The sequence below is a fragment of the Ursus americanus genome, chromosome 11 (assembly GCF_024610735.1).
Source record: "Ursus americanus isolate L20-20 chromosome 11, mUrsAme1.1.p, whole genome shotgun sequence".
Lineage (NCBI taxonomy): Eukaryota > Metazoa > Chordata > Mammalia > Carnivora > Ursidae > Ursus > Ursus americanus.
The window spans coordinates 10,718,982-10,745,659 of NC_142137.1; the positions used below are offsets into that span (position 1 = coordinate 10,718,982).

The 26,678-nt window shown below is 38.9% G+C and overlaps 1 long non-coding RNA gene across 2 annotated transcripts in view; it reads left to right on the top strand.

Annotated features, from left to right (window-relative positions):
* LOC123798550 (uncharacterized) overlaps nt 1–26,678 on the top strand; it is a 65,844-nt gene that overhangs the window by 13,049 nt on the left and 26,117 nt on the right. For both annotated transcript variants that reach the window (XR_006781363.2, XR_006781362.2), the window contains exon 2: nt 17,463–17,590. This is a non-coding gene — a long non-coding RNA (uncharacterized LOC123798550). The remainder of the gene's footprint in view (nt 1–17,462; nt 17,591–26,678) is intronic.

The window sequence follows — 26,678 nt, forward strand, 5'->3', positions numbered from 1 at the left end:
TAATATTATAGATACAATCCTCAAATTATTGACTTATGAGAATTTCTTCCTTTTTTCTGAATGTTTGACTTCTCAATTTTGTCCTTGATAAAATTACAGAGTGGAGTCACAGAGGATCTGGTAGCATTACTTCATAAGACTAATTATGTAAAATGTTAGGGTGGACTCACCCAGCGATATTTGAAGCATAGTGTTTCTTAGAGGAAATATACTCCATGCTACTCAGACAACTACAGAGTTATTATGTCCTGAGGAATGGATTTTAAGAGATTTATGTCAAAAGAGTAAGTTCATAGAAAAAAACATGATAATGAAGGACATTCAAAGCCTTCTAGTATGAAAAATATGGAAGGAATTGGAAATATTTAACTGGAATACAAGGGTTACTTAAAAATGACTACTGTCTTTGAACATTTGAAAGAACGACATTTAGAGTGATTACATATGTGTCACAACAGGTACAACTTGATCTAATACATAGATATAGCTAGGTTCTACATTTTTTGACTCCACATAAAGAGACATTTTCTTGTAGTCAGAATTGTTCAAGAATGGCTGTGTGCCCTTAGGAGGCAGTGGTGTTCAGACTTGTATTGAATGAGTGCCCAGTAGGAACACTGTAAAGGGACACAACTAGCCTTTGTTAATAAGCTATAGGAATGAGATGACAAATCTAAGCTGGGGTGGTATATAGTCAATCTAATGGGGAGCTCTTTTCTTAGTGGGTGTAAATATGAGACACAAAGAGAAATAATCAGCAAACACTAGGGCAACAGTTGCTGAGAGACTCATAGAAGCAAAATAGTGAGACCCTGAAGTGGAAAAAAGGGGAATTGTGATAGTGTTGTTATTACAGAAAAGTAGTTGTCTTTCCTCATAACCTCATGCTATTTATATTTAAGCTCCGTGCCCATTTATCAAGTACATTAGTTTTCTATTGTTGCATTAAATTACCACAAACTTAGTGACTTAAAACAATAAAAATTTATTATCTTACAGTTCTAAAGGTCAGAAGTCTGAAATAGGTCTCCCTGGGCTAAAGTCAATGTGTCAGCAGGGCTGTTTCCATCTGGAGGCTTTGCAGGGACCCTCCACCACAAGCTTCTACAAGCTGTCTGCATTCTTTGGCTCTTGGTCCCCTTCCCTTCTCAAATCCAGCAATGGCTAGTCAAATCTTTCTCATGATGCCATCTCTCTGGCTCTGTTTCTTCTGCCCCCATTTAAGGGACCTTGGGCCAACTCAGATAATCCGAATAATCCTTATTTTAAAGTCAGCTGATTAACAGCCTTAATTTCCTTTGTCATATAAGATAACATATTCACAGGTCCTGGGGATTAGGATGTGGGCATTTTGGGGGGTCATTATTCTGTCTACTGTACCAAGTATAAAATAAGTGTTATTTCTTTGCAAATATTAAATTTAAAATGTTGTGCCCTTGCAACTTTCTACCACTTACACTTAGTAATGAGGTTTAAGGCTCTACGATGTGGGTGGGCTAATAGTTAACCTATTTAGCAAGCCAGATAGAGCACAGTATTTAAGTGAGGGGTCCTGAAGCAGGAAAAAACAGTGGAGCAATCCTATCATATATGGCTCCAGTATGTTCCAAATTTGAACATATTAGATGATGATTTGTCCAGTACTCAGAGCCAGGGAGTGTTATAATAATCTGAGCATCATTCAGATCTAAGTGACAGATAGGGTGTTACAGTTTTTTGGTAAATATTTTATATGCTGGTGTTTGCAAGAAAGCAAACACAAATCTGAGTATTCTAGTGCACACTCAGGAGCACGTAATTGTGTAACAATATCATAGTGAGAGCTTGAATTGACTATATGATTCTCTACTATAATTTCCCAAGTGAGGCAGCAAAGACATGGTTAATTGAACATATGCATTTATCTCTGTTCCATTCCTAAAATGACAGAGACTGAAACAAACAAACAGAAGATACAATCCACAAGGACAAAAAAATGAAGAAACGGTAGATAAGAGAGGAAACACAATTTTGGAAGGTAATGAATGGAGGAGTGGTAACTGACTTAGCAGAAGAAACTAAACCGTAAGTGGTGCTATTGAAGGTGGTGAGGATGAGAAATAAGGTGAAGAGTCCTGCAGAACTCCAGAAAAGCACAGGACTTGAGCTCTGGTATTGTGGCAGGTGCATGAGTCTACCTCATGACCGATGGGTTGGCTGAAAGCAGTTAGACTTTCTGATCTTCATCCTGTGTTGGGTTTCTGGACTCAATGACACCAGGCATAATAGAGTGTCTTGCCAGTGACCCTACCCAAAACTCTAAAGTCAACACGTTCTGTTTGTTCAAACAGAGCTTTCAGTCTGGTTTTTAGTGTGTTACTTTTGATCGTGAACAGATAGCCAAAAATACATTTGATGAAAGCCTCCAACATAAAGCTTAGAGACCAGAACTAACAAAAGAATTGAGCACAGAAGAAAGAAAAGTAATAGAGATTGGAAAAAAACCCAAAACTTCAAAAATACCACTAATCTCAAAGAGAAGATAAGTATCCATGAAACAAGAAGGACAATTAAAGAATAGAAAAGGATTCATGGAAATTATCAAAGAAACAGAACATTAATATATTCTAGATGACAAGGACAGGACATGAGCCTTTGGATTGAAAGAGCTCACCAAATGCCCAGCATAGCAAATAACAAATTAAAAATAAATAAGTAAGTAAGTAAATAAATAAATAAATACCCCAAATCATAGCATTTCAGAATAGCAGGGTTAAAAAGATGATCCTAGGACCTTCCCAATGGGGGTGGGGGGTGGGGGTGGGTAGTCTTGAAACAGTACATATACATGACAGTGGAAATCAGAATTGCAATAGCAACACTGTAAAAATAGTGGAGCAATGCCAAAAAAGTTTTAAGTAAAAATTATTTTTAACCTAGAATTCTATACCTAGTATAGTCGACAGACAGTTAGTGTGACCACAATTATCCCCCTGACTCCCCATTCTTGTATGAGGAATGAGTAGGGCCTGGGACTTGCTTCTAACTGACGAAATACGGTAAAGGTGACAGGATATACATGATTGCCTGGTGATGTCATGCACAATTATAAAGACCATCTTATTGGAGTCTCTTTCTCTTTTGCTAGTTTTGAGAAACCAAGCAGCCAGGTGGGGAAATCCCACATGACAAAGAAGTACTTGGGGCTAAGCATGGTCTCTGGTTATAGACAGCAAGGCACTGATAGCAAGTTGTCAGTCTTATCATTGTAAGAAACCAGATTCTACCAATAATCTATGTGAGCTTGGAAGCCAGTTCTTCCCTAATTGAGCCTCAGATGAAATTGCAGCCCCAGCTGAGACTTGGATTGCAGCCTTGGGAGGACCCAGCTAGTTTGTGCCCCGACTCCCGACCTACAGAGGTTGTGTGTTGTTTTTAGTTGTTAAATTGGTGGTAATACTGTTTCATAGAAATAAATAACTAATACGCCCAGCAAAATTATTTAACTGTGAAGTAGAATGAAGATATTTTTAGACATATCGGTCCTAGACAATCTTAAACTTGACTGGACATTAACTCTTTGGAGCTCTACATTTGTCAAACATGGACGGCATTCAAGAGACTCTAAGGTGTAAATGAGTAGTGAGTAACAAAATAGACAAAAAAAAAATTGGACTGGCAGGTAGTAATTATAGTGGGGGACACTTACTTGTGAGAAATATCAGCCATCTGAGGAGAGGTTGAGAACCACACGTCTATTTCTTTGTAGTATCATACTGTTCAGAGTATTGTGCTATGCAAACAGTGTACAAATAGATGAGTGAGAGAATTATTGAAATAGAATTATAAGAAACTCAAGTCAAGCAAGCACACACTGCATTTGCAGTCAGATTTGTAAAGGTGGCTAGTGCTAGCGTGAGCAGTGGTAACTTCAACTGCAAAGAAGGGTGTGTGGGTATTTGTATAAATTCCTTTTGCTCCACTCCCATCCTGATTCCCGAAGGATTAGTTGCTGCCAGCAGGTGGAGCGATGCTTCTTTGAGCACGTCGATCAGATCAAATCATTCCTCTGCTCTTAAACTTCCCCATGCCTTTCATATTCCCTCTCATCAGCTTGTGTCCTCCTTAGGGCCTTTGCTCTTACTGTACCCTTTGCCTCGTACAGATATTTACATGGCTTACTCCCTCACATCGTTCAGCTTTGCTTAAGAATCACCACCTCAAAAAGCTCCCCTTGTTGTCCTGTCTCAGGCACTAGCCCCTTACTCTGATTTATTTTTCTTTGGTGTTTTTATCATAATGTATTGATCACATCTTCCCTGACCCACGCTTAGATGTAAGATTCTTGAGGGAGAGATGTTTTTACTTATTGTGTTATCACCAGACCCATTCTTTTGGAGATCAATTAATATTTAACAAATGAATGAATTAATTTAATTTCAAAATAAAACACTCAGGTTTCTCCAAGTAAAGAATGAGATATAATAAGATGATAATCTAAACCAGATTTCATTCTGTACTATTTCCAGTTCTTCTAAATGTGCACATTTGCTTCAAAAAATTAAATGCAAGAAAGCTGTTCATCAGTTATAGATACAGTACTGAAAAAATTTAAGATAATTAGAATAGAATATGTGCTTTCCATTATCCCCATAATTATGAAGTTTTATTATTTTAGTCATCAATATACTATGCCAACTATGTGATCTTATAGTTACAAAACATAAAGGTAAAGGCAGGGGTAAGGATTGATATTACGTTATTTGTTTTTTGACATCCTGGGAATCAGTGATTCCGAAAGAGGTAATGTTCTCTTTCACATATTAGAGTGCTAGGCAGAATGTAAGAAAGCATTTACCCCTATCCTGACCACCACCCTGAACTGAAATGAAGGTATTGCACTGTGTTATCAGCGGACGTAGATGGAGTCTCTGAAGGGATGCCATCCCCCTGCTAGCTAATTCTTTAAATTTTTTTTTACGTTAGATTTCTACTTCATTGCCTGGCATTAGTGACTTTTTGGTAATATAAAAACCACATGAGCAATGAAGAACCAGCTTCTAAGTGGGTTGAGAAGACAGCAGGCCACGAAGGAGAAGAGATGAGTTTGCATGCTCTTATCAATAGTTTTACTTAATAAGATGCAGCCAAGTGAGAGGAAGGCTGGCTTTTCAAAAGCCAATATTACTGCAGTGTAGATTCCAGATGGGCTCTGAGACAGGGCAGGCAGCGTTGCTGCCTCTACTGGTAAAACTAGGGCCCTAATTCAATTTTTCCACTCACCTGTGCAGTTCTATAATTTATTAAATGTGAGCACTTATATCTGACTCTCTTCAGTTTTCCAGTAGAGAAAATGTTGAAGAAAGCACAATGATGAGTACTACTATCACATTATTTCTCTATCTTACACACATACACACACACACACACACACACGCGCGAGTTCCCTAGGCCACAGTCAAACCTTTGGAATCAGAATTTCTAAGCAGAAGGCTGTGAGTATGCATTGACATGGCTCTAGGATATTCACAATGATTCTGATATTCACTCCGTTCTAACAGCTACCTTTGTAGCCTGGGATTCAGTTCTCATTAAAACGTGAATACCTTTGGGGGGCGCCTGGGTGGCTCAGTCGGTTAAGCATCTGCCTTCGGCTCAGGTCATGATCTCAGGGTCCTGGGATGAGCCTCACATCGGGCTTCCTGCTCAGCGGGGAGTCTGCTTCTCCCTCTGCCCCTCCCCACCCCCAGCTCATGCTTGCATTCTCTGTCTCTCTCTTTCACTGAAATAAAAAACAAAACAAACAAACATAAAACAACCAAAAAACATAAATACCTTTGGAAAGGTAGGACTTTGAAACTATTATGAATATTCAGGGTCTTAGTTAAATTGACTTTGGCCTATTCTTGTAAGCAGATTTTGATGGAGAGGGAAAGAACAGGGAGATCCTAGGGCATGAAGGAGAATGGAGAGGGACTGAAAAAAACCAGCCACCAAATGTGGGTTTTGGAGGTCCCAGAGACTGACTAACTGCCAACCTCATTATTTTGCACAGGCTAGCCTCTGGCGCTGCAAGGGTGCTTTTACCAACTCCAAAAAATAATTAGGTGCTATTGGTGAGTAAAGTTTTAAAAGTTAAATTGCTCACGTTTTAACAATAGCTGAATAGTCAATGCAGCAGAAAGCAGCCATTTCATTAGCACTTTTTGCAAGACCAGTAAGTGGTTCATTATCAATTATGCAGCACTTATGCAGATTTGCTTTAGACTTACACCTCCAAGGCCACACTTTCCGCATTCCTTAATTTTCTCCTGGATTTAAAAGGCTGGTCTTCAAATCCGTGCCTCTGATGTGTTCTCAGTCCAATAAGGTGGGTTAGTTCAGAAGGGAGAGACAATTTCTGCCACAAAAACTATTTTTTCTTAATGGAGTGCATTTTAACTTACCTGCTAGGTTCCAAAGCGGGCTGACTCTTTTGAAGAATGAGGTGAGAAATAGATAAGGTTTCTAATGCCTGAGGTGGAGGTCACAGGAGCTTTTCATCAGAGAATAATGGTTGCCTCAGAACTGGCTTGGTATCCCCTTGGAGACTCAAGAAATGCTGCAGAACGTCTGCAGAACGTCAGGGGACAGAATGGTTTGGGCAGCTGTAATTTGTGCTGGGACCATTCTGTATTCAGAAACTTAATCCACTTTCTCGTCTTCAGTTTACCAAAGAATGGGGAAGAACATTTTTCTTACAGAGTTGTTATAAAACTGAGTAACTTAACTGTAAAAAAAGACAGAGAAGGCTAATTATTCCATAGAATGTGTTCGTTCGTAAAAGGAATTGGAGTAATGAGAACAGGAAAAGGTCAGTTGGAAAGATAGTGCATGATTAAGTAAAGAATTATTCAGTTCTATTCAAACTCTCCCCTTTCACCTTCCTGGTGTAGAGTGCGAAGTGACTTGTGTTAATGGGGCTAGTTAACAAAGGCAAGATCAGTGGAGAAAGTCAGAAAATCATCACGTTGAGTGATATCTGAGTTATTTTAAGAAGATCCAACCCTCACCTGAATAGATTTTGGTTATGCACATTTGTACCTGACCCTGAACGAGGGGGCATGTCATCCAGATCACCACATTTGAGCTGGTCCCATTGCAGGAGGCCTTTACCTTCCGTCTTCTCTGGATATCTGGAGTGTTCGTGTCAGAGCGCTCCCTTTGTGGTCTCTCTTTTCTAGGCTGGATCTACACCTGCTCCACAAATACCACATAACCTGGATGTAGGCTCTAGATAAGCATGTGTTGAATGAAAGGGCAATTCTATTAAGCCTTTTCGGGCAATCCCTTCTGGGGGAGCCTAGCACAAATAAACCACTTATGAGAAACCTAACCTTTTGCTGATGACTGACACAGCGCTCTAGAATGTTAGAACTGGCAAGGAACTCCTGTGGCCCCTGTGTCACTGGGATCATTTTATAGATGAGAAATCCGAGGCCTGGCCTGAGAGGTAAGATTAATAATACTGACACAGAAATTTAATGCACAACTTAAAATAGGATAGACACCTGGCTAGACAGTTACCCGTGTTATCATTTACCCTTAACAATGTCCTGAGTGGGGTAAGAACATTATTATTTTTATAAATTAATAACGAGCTCAGAGAGGTTGAGTAACTTTTTAAAAGGAGTGAGGATGCTAGAACTTGAACCTCAGTGTGGAGTATTCTTTTCCTTATATCTAGGTGTTTCTCAAAGCTGGCCGATGTTCAAAAGCACCAGAGAGTGTAAAGCTGGTTTTGGCAACACTCTTCTCTACTGTACCTTCTCCCAGGATCCTGCCTGAGGCCCGGAGGCATTTAGGAAGCCAGATTGGGTTTGCATAAAGACATACCAGCTACTGGACCTACTCCATTTGACTCATATGCTGTGCATCCGAATTTATCTGACCTTAGACCCAAAGCCCATAGTTTGCCTTCCATCTCTAGTGCTATTTCCCATCAGTCTCACTGTGAACCCTAACCCCAGACAAACACTGATCTGTTTCCTGTCAGTCAGGATTTGTCTTTTCTTGAAATGTCATAAAAATGAAATCACGGAATATTCTGGACTCTTTTACTGAGTGTAATTTTTTTTAAAGATTTTATTTATTTAATTGACACAGAGAGAGAGAGAACAAGCAGGGGGAGAGTCAGAGGGAGAAGCAGGCTCCCCACTGAGCAGGGAGCCTGATTCAGGGCTTGATCCCAGAACCCTGGGATCATTACCTGAGCTGAAAGCAGATGCTTAACCAACTGAGCCACCCAGGTGCCCTCTGAATGTAATTTTTTTTGACATTCATTCATATTGTGGCATATTTCAGTGGTTGTCCCTGTTCATTGCTGGCTAGTAGTCTAGCATGTCGGTGCCCTTCAAGGAAGAAAGCCCAAACATTAGCTCAACATAAGAACCTTTAATAACCTGGCTGCTACCTACACATCTATCTCTTTCTATTGCTATCCTCCCACCTGCCCCTGCCTGACATTTTACTCTAGCAATACTGATCCACTTGCAGCTTCCAAGTGTACTTTCTCCTTTTCGGTGGCCTTTTGGCGTAAAATTTTGTAATAACAGTGATGTAAGTAATAATGCTCTATCTGCTTTGAACACCTTATGCTGCATTTGCTCAACACTTATCATATCTTGTAGCACATTTCTTTACTTGACTTCTTTCTTTCTTTTTTTTTTTTCAAAAAACTCAGAAGCCACCTGCTCTAAGAAACCTCCCTGACATATAGCCATCCCCGCACCCCCCCTCATAAGGGCTTAAGAAACAATTGTCATGTCAGGTCCCCCAGTGGTCCACAGCTTCCTCTTCATATCATAACATATTACAAATGTCTGTTCACTGGTTTGCTTCCATAGGCATCAAGCTTCTAAATTTAAATAATTGTAAACTCGTCCATCTGTTCCTCTAGCCCTTGTGGTAATAGCTGATCTGGGTACTTACTACTTCCCTGTTTCCTTTCTGTCTTTGCAGTTTCCAATCCCTAGATAGCAATTCTTCTTATTAAATTCTCTCTGTTAAGATATATGATATAGTTTCCGTCTCCTGATTAGACCCTGACTGGTACGACTTCCTCGTAGAATTATGGTGAACATTAAAACAGTTGTCTGTGACAAAGGCTCAACAGGGCCTGGTGTATTGAAAGGGGTCAAAAAATTTTACTATTATTTTACTGAGTAACCGTACCATTGCTTATGAAGAGCTGTGTATCTGTTATAAATATTTCCTTTTATTTACTTTCTTCCTCAAAAACAATAAAGAGAAGGCTAATGACACAGGCCTCATGCTTTTGTTTTGGGTTTTTCCATATTCATGCATCCTTTTGGAATTGTTTCAAGGTCTGTGGGAGGCATAGGAATCTTGGTTCCCAGATCAGCTTTATGGGGGTTACTTAGCCCTCGCAATAGAAACTCTCATGCCACTATTTATTCACTGCAAAAAAAAAAAAAAAAAAAAAAAATCTCTGGAGGAAGTGTTTTGCCCGTGAGTCATCCACACTAATTTCCAAAATAACCAACTGAACAGAAAGCTTTAAATATATGGAGAATTGACTTATTCTCTTTGAGGTTGGCTTTTTACTGAATTCATTCCCAACCAATATTATATTTTCCATATGCTCCCTTCTTGCATTCTTTTTTTTTTTTTTAAGATTTTATTTATTTATTCGACAGAGATAGAGACAGCCAGCGAGAGAGGGAACACAGCAGGGGAGTGGGAGAGGAAGAAACAGGCTCATAGCAGAAGAGCCTGATGTGGGGCTTGATCCCGTAACGCCGGGATCGCACCCTGAGCGGAAGGCAGATGCTTAACCGCTGTGCCACCCAGGTGCCCCCCTTCTTGCATTCTTTATAGTTTGTATACTCTCTCTTTTTAAAATTTTTATTTTACCCATTTTCTGCTAAACATCCCAAGATATTCCTCTGCTTATACATAGATGGTTTCTTCTCATTATCTCAGGTATTTCTCTGGCTGGATGAAAATTCCAGATTTTATTTCTTCATTCCGTGATCCCAGTGGATTGTCCCACAAATCTTTGCTGTGTAACTGTTCAATGCTTTACTTAAACCAAACTGTAGGGAGAAAAGAAGGATAAATCTGTTGATTATTGGTCTTCTGAGAAGTACTAGAAATTTTCCTTTCTGTTATGGAACTGTGGGAAAATAGCTATTGGAGGGTTTGCTTCTATTTCTAGGTGTAGTTATTATTGACAAGACTGATTTGGGTTACTAAGATATGTAAGTTGGCTCTGCCCTTATTTATTAGTCAACATATTAACATGTTCGCTGGAAGTCCGGTCCAGGAGATAAACATGCTACGTGTGTGTGTGTGTGTGTAAAATAAAAAAAAAAGGACATGTATATACATGTTAGAAAGTAAAGGTGGGGCTTGGGGGAGCAGCCAATGAATGACAACAGCAATAAATGTCCTGTACTTAATTCAGTAGTCTGCTTTGGTCGTACTTAGTGGGTCAAAGAGGCTGCTTCAGTGGTCTTAGTAAACATGCTGGTGAGGCCCTTTGAAATGTTACACTTGACTAGTTCCATCATACTTTGTTTAGCCTTAAGAGGTCCACCCATAGCTATGAATGGAAGCAATTTCATTATGGAAGGAAATAGACTTTTTTTTCTTGATTCTGCTTCAAATATGCCCCTATAACCAAACTAAATCTAAACTAAGAGAATATTAATAAAGTAGAACAACTTGAAACAACTCAAGCCAACAGAAAGAAAACATTCTCTCCATCATCAACGTTTCTATTCCATAAGGAATAGGAATATTTAAATAGAGACAGAGATAGAAAGGTGTAGTAAAATGTTATCCCTGTTCTTTTTTTGTTACAGAGTAAAATTTACCAACATCTGTTCTCACAGGGTCTTTCTTGTACTCTTTACATAGAGAAAATATTTCATAGTCAGGGAAATGGGAGACTGGCAAAAGATAATGCACATTCCTCAACATGTCTTCTTTTCTCTTTTGGTTTCTTTTGGGAAAAGTTCTTCCCATGGGATTTTTCCCTTTTATCTTCTGTATGTTAAAGGTCTTCCTTCATTGTCTGGCCATGTGCTGTTTTAGCTCTTTTCATAAGCTTGCCAATTTACTCCCACTGTCTGTTAGCATTTAATTATCCAACTACCTCATAATTAAAGCTCATTCTAACTGCTGAAGAATTGCTGTTTAGCACTTACTTAGCTCTTTCCATATGTATATATTACATACGATTAACCTCTAGGACTTTCTTGATGTATATTTTTTAATTCCCTATTTTCCCAATACTAATTGGTAACAGAGGGGAAAAATGTAGCTAATCACTAGTGAATGAATCTTCAAATGTTGAAAAAAAATCAGATAAGAAGAAAGGTATCCAGGAGACTAACACTCAAATAGTCCGGTAGCCATTCAGGGAGAACCCACTGTTAATTGTTATATTAGTAAAACTTCAAGTGTCTTATTATTACATAGTGGAAGAATGAACTCCGAGGGCCACAATTATTTAAAATATTAGGAACTTTAAGTTATCTTACTTTTTCTTGATAATCATGCCTGCACAACTGAATACTGGTGACACTCTGCTCTTGAACTGGTTTACATTCTCCATATCGCTGAGGTATCATGGTGATAGCCACCATCCATCCAGAAGCTTGATAAATTTTCTCTGGAGCCCATCTGTGAACCATTGTGTCAGATGGGAGAGTCACAACTGAGCAACATGTTAAATTAGATTCGCATAAACAGTTCATTTTCTCCAGGTTGAGCTCACAGTTTTTACTTGTGTTCATCTTATCTGTCCAGGTTTCAGCATCACTTCTATGAATATAATTTGCTCACATCTGAGCTGATGGCACATCTTTAGATCTTCTGCTCCTGCTCCACCCAGAGAGTTGAGTGTTCCTGTCAAGGACTGTACTGTCCCCTCAGAGCAGAGAATTCTAAGGCAGAGAGTTCTCTGCCTCTCACACTCTCCTTGGGGAAAAAGAAAATGCCCAAATCCCTGGTATTCCAAATATTTGATATTGAAGAAGTCTAATCCTGGTTGACATTAAACAGACTAGGGAGATAAAATAGCCAGCAGACTGTGTTCTCTTCCTGGGGGCTAGTGGCGAAGTCTGTTCTCCAGTCTTCACTGAGTCCTTAGATTGAGACACTTCAGTGATTTTCTACAAATTAAGATTCTTTCCTTAGACTACTTCATGTTCCAAGAAAAGTATCTTCTCTTCTCTAAGCTGAAGACAAACTGTTAAGTGCTATAAATTGTGAGGCCAGAATAAGAGCTCCGGTCTTCTTATTTACATAAAATAATGAGATTTAAATATTTCTCTAAATGGTGTTTGGTGATAATCTACTTTAATGTATTTCTAGGATTGTAGTTTGTTCCAGTGTAGTGACATTTTCTAATGACGACCACATTTTCAGTATGCAAAAGTTGGGATAAATGTGCCTTTCTTTGGTCATTTACTGAGTGAAAATAATTTGTACTTTGTGGGAGATAAAATGGAGTGTCATCATGCATGGACACTTCCACACCTTTTTTCTCATAAAAATTTTTTTGGTGGTGGAAAGTCAATGTTTTTAATAGCTAGAGGAGACATTCTAGAAATGAGGAAGAATGAAGGATAGTTAAGTGAAATGTTACTAAGTGAACTTGGGGTAGTAGCCTTTGAATTTTGAGAGGTCAGAGAGATAAGACACAAAGAAACATGTAAGGAATATATTTTTGTCTATTACTGTAATTTATAAACTCTAAGATACTTTATTAAAAACTCTTATTTATTATCCTTTGCTCTTGAGGATATCAGTTACTTTTCCCCCCTTGTTCCCATAGCCACAGAGCCAATGCTGATATGTATTAATTTGGTTTATTCAGTTTTATAAGACACATGTAAACATCATTTTTAAATAAAAATACTGGGATATCAGGTTTTCTGTCTTCTTCTTTAACCAATTAGCACTACCTTGTAGCTGTTCTACTGATGGTTTAGAAACCTCCTTCCCCAGGATGCATATTTCCAATTCATCGCCTCCATAATCATTCTTCATATTTTATGTTACAGCTTTTGTGAACTTGACATTCTTCTATTAAATATTTTTTCTTAATTTTGAAGTCATTGAATAGTAATTTATACATCCCAAGGCCACCGCAACTTTCCTTCAAGATCGTCTGTGCATAATACAAAATCTTATTCAGATGTCAGCAATTTTGGTTCATTAATGGCAGCCACCTTTTTTTTTTAAATTTAAATTCAATTAACCAAGGTATACTGCATCATTGGTTTTTGATATAATGTTCAATGATTCATCAGTTCAGTAGAACACCCAGTGTTCATCACATCACGTGCTCTCCTTAATGCCCATCACCCAGTTACCCCATCCCCCCATCCACCTCCCTTTCTGCAACCTTCAGTTTGTTTCCCAGACTCAAGAGTCTCATATGGTTTGTCTCCCTCTCTGATTTCTTCCCGTTCATTTCCCTCTCCACCCCTATTGTCCTCTGCACTATTCCTTATGTTCCACATATGAGTGAAACCATATGATAATTGTGTTTCTCTGATTGACTTATTTCACTTAGCATAATACCCTCCAGTTTCATCGATGTCAATGTAAATGGTAGATATTCATCCTTTCTGATGGCTGAGTAATATTCCATTGTATGTATATGTGTATATATATATATATATATATATATATATATATATATATCTCACATCTTCTTTATCCAGTCATCTATTGAAGGACAACTTGGCTCCTTCCACAATTTGGCTATTGTGGACATTGCTGCTATGAACATTGGGGTGAATGTGCTCCTTCTTTTCACTACATCGGTATCTTTGGGGTAAATACTCAATAGTGCAATTTCTGGGTCATAGGGTAACTCTATTTTTAATGTCCTGAGGAACCTCCATACTGTTTTCTGGAGTGGCTTTACCAGTTTGCATTCCCATCAAAAGTGTAAGAGTGGTCCCCTTTCTCCACATCCTGGCCAATATTTGTTGTTCCTGTCTTGTTAATTTTAGTCATACTCACTTGTGTAAGGTGGTATCTCATTGTGTTTTGGTTTGTATTTCCCTGATGACAAGTGATGTGGAACATTTTTTCATGTGTCTGTTAGCAGCCACCCTTTAAATGATGATTCACCAAGTGGATAGACATTGATCCCTGGGATATAGTGTGGGGGAGAATGTGTGTGTGTGTGTGTGTGTGTGTGTGTGTGTGTGTGTGTGCACGAGCACATGTGTGTACATGTAAATGGGGTGGGTTGTGTATTTTGAAAAAATATATTCAATATACCTACTCTATTTTCTTCATAATATAAATTATAGAAACAATGTTAAATAAAATTTTATGAGGTAAAGATATTCAAAAGGTAAGGTAGAAAGCACTGGAGAAAATATAGCTAAAAAAGAAAAAGCAACTGGTTTGGGGGCAAGAAGTCAATTATTAGCTGAAATGGAGGTGATAGCTTATGTGAGCTACATATTGTGATTTTATGACAATAAATTGTTGACTTCATAGCTGCTATAAATAGGATGTATTTATAAATATGTATCTGTGGGCATGCCATTGGGGAAACTGAAATATGATCCAAATGAGTTGGGCTGTTGTATCTATTCTGTGACTATGGGGACAATTCTCAATATGCAGATTTTTGGTTTCTCTTGGCTGACATCATATTCCTGGGTCATCTCATACTAGCTATTGTGTATTCAGAGAATATAAATCAAAGTTTCCAAAAAGAACAGAGTAGGAAGATAAATCTTCTTTAAGACATTAGAAAAAAGAACATTTGCTCACTTAAAAGTAAAAAAGAAAACATTATTTCAATTTATGTACTCACATCCTTTTCCAAAATATCAGAGAGAAGACTGCATTCAATGTTAGTAGCTCTCTCTTTACCCTCTCTTTTATCCAAGAATTGACTATTATAGCCCATTGAATCTTTTCTTTCCAAGAGCCCTCATTTAGGGTTTTTATACTTCTAAGCTTCATTAGCCAGCACTGATCTGAGGTCATAGGGAGAAGTGATGAGATCTGAAACTTAAATGGCTTTTAGTAAGAAGCTATGGTAAACAAAACAAAAAAAAACAAGAAAACAAAACAACTCTTGAGGGAAACATTTGAAAGGAATTAAAAAGTTGCATTTTGTGAATTATCTTTGATTTCTGTTCACCACTCTACTGTATTACCATAATAAGCCAAAAATTTAGTTGATTTAAATGTAAATGAAAGATTATTTTATAGATACTATTGTACAGAAATATAATTGACCCTTGAACAACATGGGTTTGAGCTGCGTGGTTCACCTGCATGTGGATTTTTTCTGATAAACACAGTACTGTAAACGTATTTTTCTGTTCCTTATTATTTTCTTATTAACATTTTCTTTCTTTAGCTTACTGTAGTGTAAGAATGTAGTATATAATACATATAGCATATAAAATATGTTGACTGTTTATGTTATTGGTAAGATTTCCAATCAACAGAAGTTATTAGAAGTTAATTTTGGAGGAGTCAAAAATTATATGTGGAATTTTGCCTGCACTGTGTGTTGGTGTCTCTCACACCCTCATTGTTCAAGGGTCAGCGTGTAATTTATATAGAAATATATACAACACAGCACATGTAAATATAGTAAACATACATATTTAGATACATTTTATACAAAATATATGTAAATATATTCCTGATATTTTGGCTTGATTTGGCATTTTTCCAGAAATATGTGTTTCTAAATTATCTGATTTTATGTTCACATGATTGTCCCACTGGAAATTTATGTAGATGTAATTTTAAGATACATTTCTTTAAAATCGCAGTAAAAGAGTTTAGCAGGAATACATCTTTTGCATTAAGTTATTTGCTATCCCATCCTTTAGGGAGCTGTCTTATAAAGAATATAATGACTAATAAATGAGCAAATGGTGATATTTGGTCATACTAACTTTGTTACTCAAATGGAAATAATAGAAGGAATAATTGTTTTAGAAGATTAGATATACAGACCTCTGTAATCAACACATTCTAATTTCTCAAAACAGAGATTGACCAATTATATGATGTTAAATATTTCCACAAAAGGAAATTTTTAGTATAAACTTGAATGAAAAAGGAGAAGCAGGAAAGAAACTGACAGCCTGGCTTATAGGTTTAGATGAATGTCTCCTCTATGACCTTTCAAGGACATTTTTCTTCTGCTCTGAATGTTTTGATAAATTAAAAATAAAAGCAGTAATTCCATACTCATGAAATAAATCAACTCTCTCCTTTGAGAAGTGAATCACTGAGCCCACATGTGGTTTAACTCCCCTGAAGGGGCTGTGTTTTAGGTACTCCCAGTATTCAATGCTCCCTCCCTCAGGGAATTGAGGCTGGAAGAGGGACTTCCAACCAAATTAGCTGTAAAAAAATCTCTTGTGAATTTAAACCAAGGAATACCCAGGCAAAAAGCCCACTAGCAATAAAGGCTGGGGCTAAACTATCTTTTATAAAGGTAGGCAGGTGAAGCTACGCCAAGAGTCTTAGTTCCCTATTGCTAATAATAAATCGCAGCGCATTTTGTGGCTTAAAACAACACAAATCTATTCTCACTCGGTTCGGAGGTCAGAAGATCAGAATGGGTTTCACTGGAGCTAAAATAGGGATGTCCACAGAACTGTGTGGCTTTTGGAAGGTCTGGGGAAGGATCTGTTCCCTTGTCTTTTCTGTATTCCCGAGTTGCATACCTGGCATTCTTCGGTTCATTGGCATCTTTGAAGCCAGTACTGTAAGCATCTTCAACTCTCTGCTTCCATTGTCTGTCTCTCTGATCTTCTCCTTCCTCTTATAAAGATCCCAATGATTATGTGGGACCCACTTGAGCAATCGAGGATGATCTCTCCATTGCCAAGTCCTCAATCTAATCACATCTGTGAAGTCTCTTTGCCATATAAAGTAACCTTTGTAGGTTCCTGGGATTAGGATATAAGCATCCTGGGGGACCATTATGCAGCCTATTACCTTTGGTAATATGCACACACAAGTAAAGAAAGCCAAAATTATGAGTTAGCAAAACATATGAGATATAAGACCCACAGGGACTACAGAGGAAGAGCACAGCTGTGTCAAGGGGAAGGCAGGATTGGCTTTCAGTGAAGGTTCATGGCCTCCTGGGGCTACAGTCTCTATAGCTGTAGAAAAACACTTTTTCTTACTTTTTTGGAGACCTGAGGTTCAGTTTATCTATGTGTGAATATTCTTAAAATAAACTACTGCCACTGGAGGTGACTTGGAATTGTCTCTGATACTTGTAAGCAAAAGGGCCTTCCTAGAGGAAGAGGCATGTTTGTGATACTTTTCCCTAAAAGTGGGTGGCAGGGGAATAAATATTTGTTAATTATCTAAGCATATTGTTGAATAGTTATTTTGCCAATTTACCAAGAAAATTAATGATTTTGTTTTTTCTTTTGAATTTTAAATGGTTACAGCTATAATTTAATAAGAAGAGCCCTGGCTCTGGTAAAGGAAACTGGCTCTCACCTGGATTTTGGCTCCTAGTGGCTGTGATACTCGGGAAAAGTCAACTACTGGCTCAAATCTATTTCCTGCTTTCCTTGTAGGTATAATGGGGTAATGCTATCTATCTTACTATGTTGTTGTAAGATTATATGTTGATAAATATGAAAGTCCTTTGAAACCATAAAGAACTGTTGCTCTTTACTGTGACTGACAGAAGCCCGCCTGATGGTTTTCTCATAATCTCAGAGTACGGTAAGATCCCCCAGAACGTTCCATACATTTTTGATAAATAACGAGGCCCTATTGGGAAACTGTAATTTTACAAAAGAAGTAAAACCAACTTAAAATCAGAATAGGAGAGAAGATGAGAAACAAAGGTCAAATTTGATTTGTGATATGTGATCATTTGTCAGAAAATTGTATATGGGGCGGGTATATGGTAAAGGTCTGTGTTCAGGTGACAGGCTTAAGGTTTTTTACTAGAGATTCACATAATGATTATTTCCAGTTGTCTCCTGTGAAAAAGTTGGAGGTTACTTAAACTGTTATTTTACATCAAATAAAATGCCTAAATTTCCCATGGCTCTTATATGCCTATATTTTGAACTTGAAAAGAAAATAAGAAACATCAAGGAAATAAGGTAAGTGTGCCTTATCCAAACTGAGAAGGGGAGAAGCACTTGGAAATGAATGGAACAATCCTGTTCTATTCTGAAAGAAATGAAAAGCATTTTGTCTTTCTCTGTTTGAGAGAATAGGCATCCAAGATTTTCCGTATGAACATGGAGAACTATAGGCATTAGCCAAAATGAGGCTTAGCACATAAAATTTGTGATGAAAATTCCAGAATTTACATTAAAACTCCTGACATAAGCTTGGCATTGAACAAAATGTCCAGCTGAGTGAGGGCAGCAGGCTTAGGAGTTTTCAGGAAAGGTCTGACGAAAGCACAGCCTGCAATTCGCTTATTTTTAGAGCAGTCATACCAATCCAAGGTTACCTCTGAGAGAAGAATCTTCACTGTATTGATGCTAAGGTGATTTCAGGGTGGAAATCTATTTTGAAAGCAGTGGAACTCTGGTTTATATAAATTGCTTATCTTTTGAAATACTAATAATGGAGCACTCACTGAAAAATCACTCCAATATCCTATCTTTTAGGGAAAATAATGCTGTTTTCGCAAAAAGATGTATGATATAAAGAATCTTAGAGAAATATATTATCTTCCCATTTTCACAGTGGGTACAATAGACCACATATGTGTGTCCCCCCAAATTTGTATGTGGAAGCCCTAACTTCCATGTCATTTGTGTTTGGAGATGGGACCTCTAAGGAGGTGTTTCAGGGTAAATGAGGTCATAAGCATGGGGCCCTGAATCCCATTGGATGAGTGTCCTTAGAAGAAGAGACACTAGAGTTCTCTCTCTCTTTCTCTCTGCACATGCACAGAGAAAAGATCTCATGAGCACACAGTGAGAAGGTAGCCATCTGCAACCCCAGGAGAGAGCTCTCACCAGACACCAACTCTGCTGACACCTTAATCTTGAATTTTCAGTATTCAGAATTTGAGAAAATAAATGTCTCTTGTTTAAGCCACCCAGTCTGTGGTATTTATTATGGCAGGGAGTGACCCAATTTGCTTTTTAGATGGTGGGACATAAAAATATAAAGTGATCTGGAACCTAACTTTAAGTTGAAAATCTTAATCTATCCCATTTCATTTTGATGACTTGTATTTATTAATAGTAGAATCTGCAAAGGACTTCTTGACTTAAAATAGATGAAAATACTCTGGTAAACATCAGAGACACTGAAAAATATAATCAGTGTGGACTTGGATGTTTTTGTTTGCTTATGATTTATTTATGCTTAAAAATTTACGTATTTTCTGACCCATTTTTCTCATCAAGGAAACGGAGAGGAGGTACCTATGAAACATGTCAGACCTCCTTCAGAAAATTCATGTGAAATGTCTAAGAAATGACTGAGGGGATGCTAGGAAATTCTATCTCAGTTGAGATCTTTCAGGGAACAGAGATATCATCATATGACTTCCAGTCACCCAGGCAATATTTATCTATTGTAAGGAAGGTAAGGACACATGCAAAGCCTTGTGACGAAAAAGCCTCCTGGAAAACTGGAAGATTTTCCTGAATCCCTTAGCAGCTCTCAGATCTTCCTCTGCCTCTCCCTTCTCACTCTCTTCTGGCTCATGCATACCTCCTTCTCTTTAAGAGTCTTTCTGCTTTTGTCTTCCTCTTTCATGTGAATGTCTCTGTTTGCCTTGTATCTTAACTTCCGAAGAAAAGATGTCATCAGAGGGTTTGTCCATTGCACACTTCTCCTGCTAATAAGAGTACTTGTACTGGGTCATGTGACAGACACTGGCTTCCCTCATGTCAAGCTTTGGGACAGGCTCATTCATTGTGGCCAGACTTCCATGGCTACGTGATCCAAATGTTGGCCATCTGATTGACATGGGTGAATATTTAAGATTTGCTGCTACATGGATCTGTATATGTAGATAAGAAGAAAATAACAGAAGTATATACATATCAAGATTTGTCTTTCATATCTCAATAAAAATCATGCCTATATCACTCTCTGTTGGGGGCTCTGCACCATTGACTATTGACTTTGGCCCTTACTATCATAAAGAAATATTTCTTGTTATGTTTTCCATTTAATCTACTTCCCCCTTGTCTCTGACACCATGACGAGGCATGGTCTATTTCACTTTAGTTGGTCAATCAGATTGGAGAGGACTTGAGGCAGGAGCCAGCTGGATCAGGGGCGGGCGTGGTGAAGGCAGAAAGAGATGTAGGTGTGGATGCCAGCAACAATCAATTTCTGGCAAGCTGAACAAAGCCTCTTGGTCCCATACCAGATAACAGTTGGTTGCTTAATATCTAAATAGGGCTCCATCTCAAATTCACTATGTGACCTCAGGCATACCCAACCTCATTGAACTGGGATGAGGAGTTTGGGTTTTATTCTAAGCATATTTGGGAAGTCAAGGGGAGATTTAAACAGAAGGGAAACATGACATGGATTATGTTTAGAAAAATCACCCAGGCTTCAGGGTGGGCAGTGGACTGAAAGTAGAAAGGGTGGAAGCAGAGAGAGCAGATAGGAGCCTAGTGTATCTAAAAGGAGGTCTCAGGGCAATACAACTCTTCAAACCCACCTACGTGGAGAGAAGAGAATAGACCGGATATACACTTTGGTGGTAGAGGCAAAGGGACCTTCTCATGAATTAGAACAGCAATAGCCATAAAGCAGTAACAAGGGATCTAACAACTACTGAAAATCCCAGAATGGCCCTGGGCAATCTGTGCTGTTGGAGAATTCTGTCTTTCCATTCGATTCCTTTTCTCTACTTCCTTTCCCACCACAACCCCTATGCAGTTCCTAGGTGCTAAGGAGCCCTCCTGCAGTACCTCATGCTCATTTTTCTTTCTGAACCCACTTCCTATAATCACTTGTTGTATCTTAAAGGTTTCCCTTGGCCCTATGGAGTGACTAAAGTTTATTTTTTGAAAAGCTATTTTTCATTAAATATGAATGATTTCACATATAATGTCCCCAAGAAATAAAACATCTGCATTTCAACATGGAATAATTCTTGTTGGAAGGTCAGCCCCTGTGGTGAGGTCAGTAGGACTTTACATGAGTGTAGAAGGACTCTTTAATGTCCCCAGAATGATACTACTTTATTTAAACGTCCAACTTTTACTCAAAGTAGTTCTAGGCTAGCACTGGGTATTTCTCTTCTGTGAATTCTGTACATCAGAATTTTTTTGTGGAGCTTCTAAAAATACATTTACCTGAAAAAACTGCATGGACACACAAACACAGACACTAGCAGTCATGCCTGCACCCCACTCCTGAATCAGAAACTCAGAGTGGGCTTGGGCAGTGGTATTTTCATAAGCTCCATAGGTGAGGAGTCAGAAAATCTCATTAAAGAGACACATAGTAAATATTTTAGGCTCTGTAGGCCAGCTACTCAACTCTGTGGTGATTCCTCAAAACAGGTAAACAAGTGAGTGGGCTGTGTATCCATAAAAATTATTTACAAACCAAGCAGTGGGCCAGATGTGACCATAGTGTGCTGAACCCTGTCATAGGTGATGGCTCCACATGGTTCTCCTGCCTCACAGGTAGCCCTGCTGGTGTGTGATCCCGGTTTTGAGTATTTGCATCAATCCTTGATCATTTGTTGAGGTAACAATTTATTTCTTGAGTGTTTACTATGTGCTAGACACTTACAAAACAAATACTAGCTCCTCCCTTCAAGGAGTCACGGTTGCTCGAGAAGTAAGACAAAGATAGAGACAATTAACGATGACAAGATAAGGGTAAGCACCGATTTCTGTGAGTGGAAGCAGGAGAATCAGAGTGAATGCGGGTGGTAAAAGGAGGCTTTTTCAGAGGCGCTGACTTGAATTCTCACTTATAGGCTCAGCTCTGGCCCAAGGTCCCAGGACCAACTGAAGCTGGAAGTTACAGTTTCCTCAGAAGTCCTGGCCTCTGACTATTGGGCTCCTTCCTCAATCCCAGGCTGTAGCCCTACTGTGTGACCAGTTCGTGGACCTGTACTTGCAGACTCCCTCCTACCTTCTACCAACAATGGTTTTATGTAATCCCGGTTTCCTTACCACTCTGCTTGCTCTCCTAATGCAATCTGCTGGGTCTGGCTCCCTATGGTTCCAGGGATTACTCTGGTCCTTAGTTTCTAAAGACTGATGCCAGCCTTCCTCATGCCAGGCAGCCAGGGTCTGAGTTATTGCTTTCCCCTGACAGACCGCCTTCCAGATGCAGATTGTTTAGACATCACTCGTTTGATAATAATGCGCTCTCTGTTCTTCCCAGGCCATATCTGCACTGGCTTTTATTAACGTTTCACTCATCATACTTTCTTAATTTATCTATTTTTCCTTTTTTTTTCCCCATCCAGCCAGTCCATTTTTAAAAACTGTTCTATACCCCTGCTTCAAGCATGGTTTCATAGCAGTTGCTTCTTTCTAGAACTCCTCAGCAGAAAGCAGTTTACCTTCCAGGAGAAATGGTGCCAGTATAGACCTAACTCCCCGTTTACAAGCTTGAGAAATATATCCTTCAGTGATTATTTCTGTACGTTCTACTCGGTTTTGAATGCTTTACTACTCTTATAACTCTGTGGTGGGCAGTTGCTCTGTCCCCTGTGATGTCCCTCGGTGTCTTTATGAAACTTAGTAACACCACACACAGCACGGCCTCATTAGCTCTGGGTTGACGTGCATCCAGGAAACAGGCCTCTTCCTCACTCTTTTGGCCTGGAAGCCGTCATGGTGCACTGGCGTGGTGAGCCCGGGGGTATTTCCTCTAATGATATTCAGAAGTTGTCCGAGCCCAGTGAAACATGGCTTTGGTGCTGGCGAAAGCATCCTTCCTGACCAAAGTGTCAGTTAATTTCCAGAAAGATTAAACAACCCCTGCATACACAAATGTTCAAAATTCACAGGCCATCTGGGGTTCCTGTATCCTCACATGAGAGACCCCAGATGGGTTGTAAATTCATCCCTGTGGGTAATACAGTGCAGTTGCTCCTCAGTCCTCCTGCTTTTCCCGGTGGCATCTGATACTATGGCCATGATGAGGTTAATTTATGTGGCTTGATACACTTTATCATCTGTCACTTGTACAGCTCTTGCTGTGCCATCTGGTGTCTCAGAGGCAGTTTTGAGAAGCAGCATGCATAACAAGGTATCTGCATTTGTGAATTCTTTCAAGCATTTATAGGTAATAGCTAAAAGATATTTTGAGAAGCCGGTGTCCGTCTCTGCCTCAGATCAGCACTAATGTGGCTAATCTGACATGAGGTTCAAACAAAGCTCACTCTATTTTGCAGGAAAACACATCTGAATTAGTCCACAATCACCAATATTGATGGAACCTATTTATTTCAAGACCCTGAATATCTCTATCGGGCTGAGAATATCTTACTAGGCTCTTGTGCAAATCAGTAAAAGGCAGAGGCAATGGCTTACTATCAAACATGATGGATGATGAGACAAAAAAGCACATACCAGCACAAAAAAATTGTTTAAATCAAAAATCCTGCAGCAAAATGCCTAAGTGCCCCTATTGTAATGATTTCATATCCATGTTTCATTTTCAGCAATGTGTTAGGACCTCAAGAGAGCATAACAAAACATTAAATAGATAAAACCATGAGAAACAGATAGAAAATATACTAAGGGGAAGTGGGAAGGTAAATGATACGATGTGGCCCATGCTGTCCGTCTGTCAGTCAGGCTGCGATTTGTGTGCCACTGTCCAGGGTGGGGGGTTATGGATGTTAGGGCTCTTGCACTTTAGACATTCTAATTTATTTTGGGAGAGAAAGAGAATGAGGGGTGTATATATAAATATATGTATACACTTTGAGAGGGACAATTGCAGAGTATGGGGAAGTTCTTGATGAAGTGAGCGTTAAGTTTAGAAAGAGTGCAGAATGGTCCTTGGAATAGAGGCTGGGAAGTTGTAGGACAATGCAAAGGTCAAGAGGTAGAGCTGAGTGTCTTTATCCAGGGTATGGCTGGCTGTGGGCTTGAGCAAAGCACAGGCGTCCATGTGTGAGGTGAGATCAGTGGCACAGTAGGGGATCAATTAAGGCAGGTTAAATATGTTAGGCTGAGATCTTGAAATTTAATTTAATAGGCATCACAGATCCATCATATACTTTCAGGGAGGTAGTGAATGAAAGATAGTAGATGAATTTGAGGGGGAAATTATTCGAGTAGCAGTATGAGTTGGTACTTCCCACACGGGTGAGGAAATAGCAAAGATCCATTGAAGAACCTCTCTATTTGTTTTTGCTGAATTGCAGTTAAAATACAACAATAAGACAGTTCTAGTGCATGGAATATCAAGGGTGACTTACTGTTTAAAAAGCAATTTTCATCCTAACAATGGGTTTACAAATATCACAAAGGCTTATCCTTCTCTCTCCATCCTATGTCTTCCAACCTTTCATTTTTTCTTTCTGTATTAGAGAGCTAAGAAAACACAAGGCAACAGATACTTCTTATAGAGCTAAAGATTGTCTGGAAAGCTGTAATATAAGGACAGGAATAAAATTAGTGAGTTCAATTGAAAAGTCAATTGATTAAAAAAGCATCCGTTTAAAACCTATTCTGTGTAGGGGGCTCAACAAATGTTTTTGAAATGAACTATGTGTTTGTACTATATGACTTCCTGGGGGAAAACCTTCTCTTTCCCACCCTGAACTGTCTTTACTCCAACTTCTGAGAGTGAAGCCTGGTAATCTCAGAGTGATTATTAGGGGGAATCTCCTTTACCATCTGATGGGTCCACATTGTGTATTCTGCTGATGAGACGCGGTGTTTTTCTTTTTGTTTTGTGGTTCTAGATAGGGTCACTTCTAACTTTCTTTGGTAACCTCAGCTGTGTATCCCTCTTCTGTTTAGTCCAGCGGTCAGCACCTTTTTCTATGAGCTTAAGTAGAAAACGTTTTAGCCTTTGCACTCCATCAGGGGTCTCACAGCCATCCGGCTCCGCTGTTGTAGCATGAATGCAGCCGAGGACAACACAGAAGCAAAGGGGCATGGCTGAATTCCATCTCAACTTTATGTGCAAAACAGCCTTTGGGCTGTGGTTTGTTTGCCCAATTTGGTCTATATGGTATGTGGTCCTTAATTTATTGTTTCGAGTATTCTCATAGTTCTACCCTCCAACATTTGGTCACGGTCAGCTTTTCTTTCTCTTTTTTTTTTTTTTTGGTACCAGCCATCACTTTTGAGCTCACTGTTTTGACACCCAGCATCTTTGTACTCATGATCAAATAGTTGGAGTGGACTTTGCCAAACTTTGTTGTCTATTCTAGGCACTCAGTTCTTTCAGCACACCGCCTCCTCTGTCCCGTGAAAGTCAATTTTTCTACAATGGCAGGTGATTCTGGCATGTAACGATACAGAAAAATACAATGACGTTTGGCCACTTCTTTCACTGAAGCTGTCACTGATCTTTGGAATTGTTTTAGCAGAATATTCTCTTGCATTTCTATGACAGTCAGTAATTAAGCTTTGCTGGGATCCCCTGATGCCGTGGATCCTCGAAATATTCATTCCTTCATATTTTTGACCTTCTCTGAAGAACTAAGAGCCATAACTGGCAATTTACCTTCTCTCAGTTGCCTTTGTCTGAGCCGGGCCCTACGTTTTGTGCTTTCTGAGAGAAGAGAAAATTATGTAGAGTTAGTGGTCATTAAGCTATCTTCCATGAAGTACCGAGTTTCTTTGAATCCTCTGCAGAAGGTGCTTTGAATGCAATTTTACTTATGGTAAAGCTATTCCTTTTCTTACCACCAAGGAATGTGAGGATGGGGACGATAGGTATACACTGTATAATGGAAACTTCACAGCTTAGAAGACAATGAGGGTAAAAGATTCCTTCAGATTATATCAGTCTTCAGACAGAGAATCATCACAGATGTCATCTCAGGAGTCTTGTGCTTGCCAGCTTGCCTTTGGTCCTGTTGAACGACTCTCACTTGTAAGTGATGTCGAGTTGTTGCAGAAACCGACGTACACTTCGCCACAGGCTCCTTTTTACATGCTACCTGTACTATTACTTTCTGTTTTTCTCAGGCAATCATGGTCAGTCGACCTCCCCCAGGAATAAGAGGTCTGTTTATAATGCTGCCTAACTAATATGTTAAAAGAAAGCTTATTAAAATACAAAATGCTGTTCCCAAAGTCATGGTAGCTTTATTGCTTTAGATATATGAAACAGGTTGATTAAAGAATAAAGAAGTGAAATGTGAGGAGAAATTATAATCTGTCCTTCACAATAGAAAAAAAAAAACTTTTGCTTTTAATTGCTGAGATTCTCAGTGAATGGTTGTTTTGGCTAAAACAAATTCACAAATTAATTTTAAAAAATCCTCAGTGAATACAGTACCGTAAACGTATCAGAGCCCTGTGGTCATTGAGTTAAACTCTGGACAAGGGCTTTAGCTTTGTGTATTTTGATCCCCAACTTAGTCACATGCATTTCATGGCTTCCACCTTTTAGAACGCCTTGACCTTCTCATTTGAAGCTTATATATCAGCGATGGGAACTGCATACATTCACTGTTGAGGGAATCAATAATGAGAGGTCCTAGGACTTTCCAAATT